Consider the following 5,474-nt stretch of genomic DNA (forward strand, 5'->3'; position numbering starts at 1 on the left):
ATGCCCCATATTTTGCTAAAAATGAATTCACTGTTGGTTGTCTTGGTCCCCCAACCTCTATCAAATTCCCATCCGCAAACCCTGATTTGGTCTGTCTGCAACGTCAAAAGCCCCATCTGACCCATTTGTACGCTATTATAGCTGCTTCCAATCATGAATTATTTCACCCTTTTTTTACAAATGATATTTCCAAAATTCTAATTCTATTTTAGGCTCTAAATATTCTTTCCCACTTGTGGACGGCGTTTATAAAGAGGAGAGCTATTCTATAGGCCGGCATTACTTGATTGAAATGATTTATCCACATGGTCTTGCTCCCTCACCCCTATCAAAATTCCCTGCCGCCATACAGGGTATAGTACAATGTAACAGAAAAGAAATCTACTGAATGAAATCTCAATTTCAATCATTACAAAAGCAAATTAAAAGGGAAGAGGAGTGAGTAAAAAAATATATATAAAGGGGAAAAAACAAGAAAAGAAAAAAGGCAAAGAAGAAAAGAAAGATTAACAGAAAAGAAAAAAATGACAACGAAAATAAAAAAGAAAATAACATAGAGAACAGGAAAAAAAAGTGAAGGGATCGAAAACTTTTTTCATAGATTCCAAGATCCAAGAAAACAGTGGCATGCACTCACGCCATCATGGTTTCCAACCCAGAACCAATCGAGAGGAAAAAGAAGACACCCCTGATTTGGTTTTAATTCACCCCCCCACCCATATCGGGATGTGTATTTATCTTAGCGAAGAAGTCCCCTCCCCCCATATTTTGTCATAATTTACCCCCCCCCATATGCTTTGGCGAGAGGGGCCGCTTGGCTGCTTGCCAGGTAGCTCTATTATACGTGTTGTTCTCGCACTACGCACGCGCGAACGTCTAACCGCCAAGTGCAATATTTGAAAAAGAAAACTCGATCTACCGGTACTACCGTTTTGCTGTTGATAAGTCCGTCGATAATTCATCAAAAACTAAAGGAACACGGGTCAGATTCGGACAGCGACTTCAAAGTCATTTGTAGAAGGCTATAACAGTAAGTTCTATAACAATTTTCTTTGATTTATTTCTCAAATTGTCTCAAAATGTTAGATGTCGTTGTACTGCCACGACATGCACGACCACTGCACTGCCACCGTCACTGCCCCGTTGGCGCTGGCCGCTGCTCTACGGCCGGGACGTGGCTTTGACGATAGGGAGTGCTTATGGTTTATGCTTTGTATTGGCAGATTTAAGATCGGCGAGCATTGGATAGTAATTCGCTCATATTGCCTGATGTTTATTGTCAATGTTTTACAAAAACCATCTCTGAATACATTGAATTCGTGAATGAATGATTTGTTAATGCTAATGTCAAGACTGTCAAAGTTTTAATTGTGAATAAATAGACCGTTACTGCACACGTTAATTTACTGAAATTGAAAACTTGCCGACAAATATTGCTTTGAAATTAGGCCTATAATTTGTTGTTGTTGTTGTTGATAGATGTTGGTAAATGAGATAAAATGGAGGTGAAACATGGTAAGGGTCCTAAAGTTTAAAAAATGATAAAGGCTACGCAGGTCTATAACTTTGCTACACTGTACACACCACTCATTGCACATACTATTTCAATGGTAAAATGTGCACTTTGTGTGTGGAACTGTGACTGGACGGAGTGACAAACTATTCCTATTCAATTTTTCTACAGAGGCTGCAATAAATATGCAGAGAAAACTGGCGCTAATGCAGTTTTGCACCGTCCGATTACCAGCATACCTCATCACCAAAACTTGTTCCCAAATGTCATGACAGGTCTCTCAGTCACATTTCGATGTTAATATACCCACCGTTTTTCAAAATATTGGGAATGGCTGTATTTAGTCTTCGATCTCGACGTCGTTGATCTAATCCGTAGACATCACTTCGCGGATCTCTCGGATTCGCCGTAATATTTATATGGACTGAAGTTAGCAACCAAATCATGCTAACATGTTGCAAACAAACTGCCAGCATGCCGCATGCGAATCTTTTGATCGCATAACTTCGGTCCATATCAACATGACGGCGAATCCAAGCGATCCGCAATATTTTGAAAAGTGGTGGGCATATTGTGTATTGATCTCAAAATGTGTGTAGACAATTCTGGTGGGGAGTTTTGCTTGAAGTTGCACAACAAACAATTGTCCATAGACTGTGTACAACGGATAGATCGTCTCCGCACAGCGATTCGAAGACCGCTGATTGGTCAATAGCGCAGATCACGTCATGACCACGTGGTCCCAAAAATAATTCCTTTGGACTGCGTGCGGAAGTATCGATAACGATATCCGGTCATGCTGTGTACACGGTAAATGGTCTTGGTTCGTGATCGGTTCGCTCCGGTATCGATCGAAAATTATCGAAACTGCAATTTCATGCATATTCACGCGACGCTGCAAAACCCGGAAGCCAATTGACTTTATGCACGTTGCGATAGACTCTACAAATTCCAAGGAACACGATGACATATAGACGCTAATTCATAAGATTTTGACGGAAAAGCAAGAAGTATTCAAAATTCGCTTACCTGTGCGGTATCGGTGAGAAAATAGATCCTCCGAGAATACCTTTCATTATTCATATAAAATATAGGAAAATTGAAATTCTAGGTCGATTTTGGTACGAGGTGATAGGGAATTGCACACTTGTTTTGGTGGAATTCTGTGTGGGGAAACAAAAGGCTTGCACTGCGCATGCTTACTATATTTTCATTCATAAATTGGTTCTCGGCAGTGGCTGGATGACGTCATGTAATAAGCAAAAATGTACACGACCGCTACGTTCACGCTCCGCTATCCGTTGTACACAATTGTTCACTGTGAGTTGGCTGGTGTGAAACTGCATTAGTGCCGGAGGGTATTCTTAGATCCTTTCATGGGGCTAGGCATATCAATTTTTAAAGTAAATTTTATCCTCTTTTAAAGTTAAGTTTGTCCTGTGATCACATTTTATCTGTTTTTATTTATTTACTGATCAAAACTTGCCTAAAAAACGTCTGGAGTTCATCCACTGGCATATGATTGTCCATGAACGGATCCATGATTTCTCAAAGGGGGTAGTGGGGCACATTTTCCCAAGGAAACTTTAAATAACAAGCAAACCAAAAAAGAGGAGGGGGGGGGGGGAGAACACTTGTGTAAGAAAGCCACATTTTTATCAAACACATCAACTATTGCTCTCAAGGTGGGGGCACAGGTCAAATGTGCCCACTTGGATCTGCTTCTGCGATTGTCAATACCAGAAAAATGGAATTTATGTCATCGATTACCCTCTTGAAAATTGCTGCTCTAGAAATTTGATTTCAGATGACATAGCTATTACTAGTATAAAGCATGCACAGTTATAATACAGCCTTGTCTGAACTACGCTGAAATACTATCACATTTCCTTATTTTTATCCTAAATTCTGGGCTGGTAATCAGAGGTCCATGAAAAATATTTTTAACATTAAAGTTCTAAGATCATTATTTTTCTATTACTATATTAGTATTCTATTTTTGTTTGTATCTGCACATACGTGCAGATTTTACAACACTTAAATTGATTTTATTTCATTTTCAAAGTTTGGACGACGGATACACTGGATGATAAGGTAGATGATCCAGCCTTATCTTGGAATGACACGACGGGTGTTGAACACAGAAAACGTACCGTGTACAAGAAACAATTGGAGTTTATGAAAGGTAGGTGTGTAAGAATTTTCTTCAGTAGAAAAAAATGCAAAGCTTCATGAGATAAAACAGATTGTATTCCTGCAGTGGCATAGCTGAAAAAAAAACCTTGTCAGGAATGGTAAAAAATCCTTAGAAAGGACAAATGTCATCCCTATTTAGAGGAGCACACGTCTTTTCTGACACCCCCCCCCCAGAAAAAAATCAGTATGTTGGCTGAGGGGGGAAGGGTGGACACTTTTTCCCCAGGTATTCATTTGTTGTGGTATTTGTCATCATTGGGGCAACCTCCCATTATATAATAGGTTATTGTCTACCCATCTATGGTTAAACATAAATTTATTTATCATATTTTACAAAATGTTTTGTTGATATTTGTTAATTGGTATCATTCAATTGAATGGTAGAGTATACTGCAAATTTCTCAATATATAAAAAAATAAATGAACTTCTAAAGAAAGCTTACACACATGACAAGCATTCATATTTTGAACCCTTAGCTAATATACTGTCCTTTGCATTGTTTTCATCCAATATTTCTTATTACAGCTTCAAGGAATTAATCCTGCCGGGTACCCATTCACTTCATCTGGGTCTAGTGATGCACAGTGTGGATGAAATTCGGGCTGAAGGAAAACACACCATGGCTAGGACTCAAATTCACGACCCTCTGTTTGAAAGGTGAGAGTCAGAACCACTAGACCACGACGTTCCCAGCTGATGTCATATCCCCACTTGCTCTTTTGTATTTTATTACAAGAAGTCGCGCTAATTTACATTTTGTCCTCCGAGAACTATAAAAAATGGAGTGAAAATTTATTTCAAAGACATGTCCACCCTAGCAAAAATAGTTGATTTGATTAAAAAGAGAAAAATCAAACATAAAAATCGGATGAAAAATAAGAAAGGTATGACATTTTTAAGTTTCGCTCAATTTCACTTAATAGTTACATGCACATCCAGGTCGGTATGCAAATGAGGGAACTGATGACATCACTCATTCACTTTTCTTTGTTTTTTAAATATGAAATATTATAATTTTCTCCTCATTGTCCTATGAAATAAAGTTTTATTTTTATTTTTTATTGTCAAATCTGTACAAAAATTGAAATATTGTACAATTCAAACAATGAAAACCAAAACAAAAAGTGAGGGTCTTATTTTGCATCCGATTTAGATGAAATATTTTGCATGATGCTTGCCTGATTTTCTCTGTTGATTCAAAACAATCTTTTCTGTGGTGGACTAGACCTTTAATGTGAAGATATGCATTGCTGGAAATAATGATATGATACTTGGGACATATCATACACACATGTATGAAAATATGAAATAATTATTTCATTTTATAGAATAAGCCTAACAAATATTCCTGACGATCGTGTGTACATTGGGTTAATTTTTTACCAAAATGTTGTTAAATTTCAAATTCAATAACTTTGTTATTATCAGATTTTAATGAAATTTTCAGCATGATCCTTTTCTGATTCATTCTCTCCCTACCAAAATCTCCCTTTTCTCATGCTTTCTTTCTATGGTCCCCTTCATTCTCCTTATAACTATGTTATATGTAAAGTGTAACCGGTCGTCCAACCAATTTGATTGAAGGGCTAGAGGTACTCGAGACTGAAAGCTATGTGATATAATTCAAAGTGTACATCAGACAAACAAAAAACACTGAAAATCTCATCCAAATTTGTTTAGGATTAACAAAGTTTTGACGAATTGTTATTTTTTGCTAAAACTGTTCTCTGCAAGTCCTCATGAATATACAAGATCACAATTTAT

The 5,474-nt window shown here is 37.4% G+C and overlaps 1 long non-coding RNA gene across 1 annotated transcript; it reads left to right on the forward strand.

Moving 5' to 3' along the window:
* The first annotated feature begins 989 nt into the window (after positions 1-989).
* On the forward strand, positions 990-4,250 carry LOC121412728. The gene is made up of 3 exons (XR_005969659.1): positions 990-1,030; positions 3,579-3,698; positions 4,236-4,250. It is a non-coding gene; the product is annotated as an uncharacterized LOC121412728 (long non-coding RNA).
* Positions 4,251-5,474: the final 1,224 nt, after the last annotated feature.

The sequence above is a fragment of the Lytechinus variegatus genome, chromosome 4 (genome assembly GCF_018143015.1).
Source record: "Lytechinus variegatus isolate NC3 chromosome 4, Lvar_3.0, whole genome shotgun sequence".
Classification (NCBI taxonomy): domain Eukaryota; kingdom Metazoa; phylum Echinodermata; class Echinoidea; order Temnopleuroida; family Toxopneustidae; genus Lytechinus; species Lytechinus variegatus.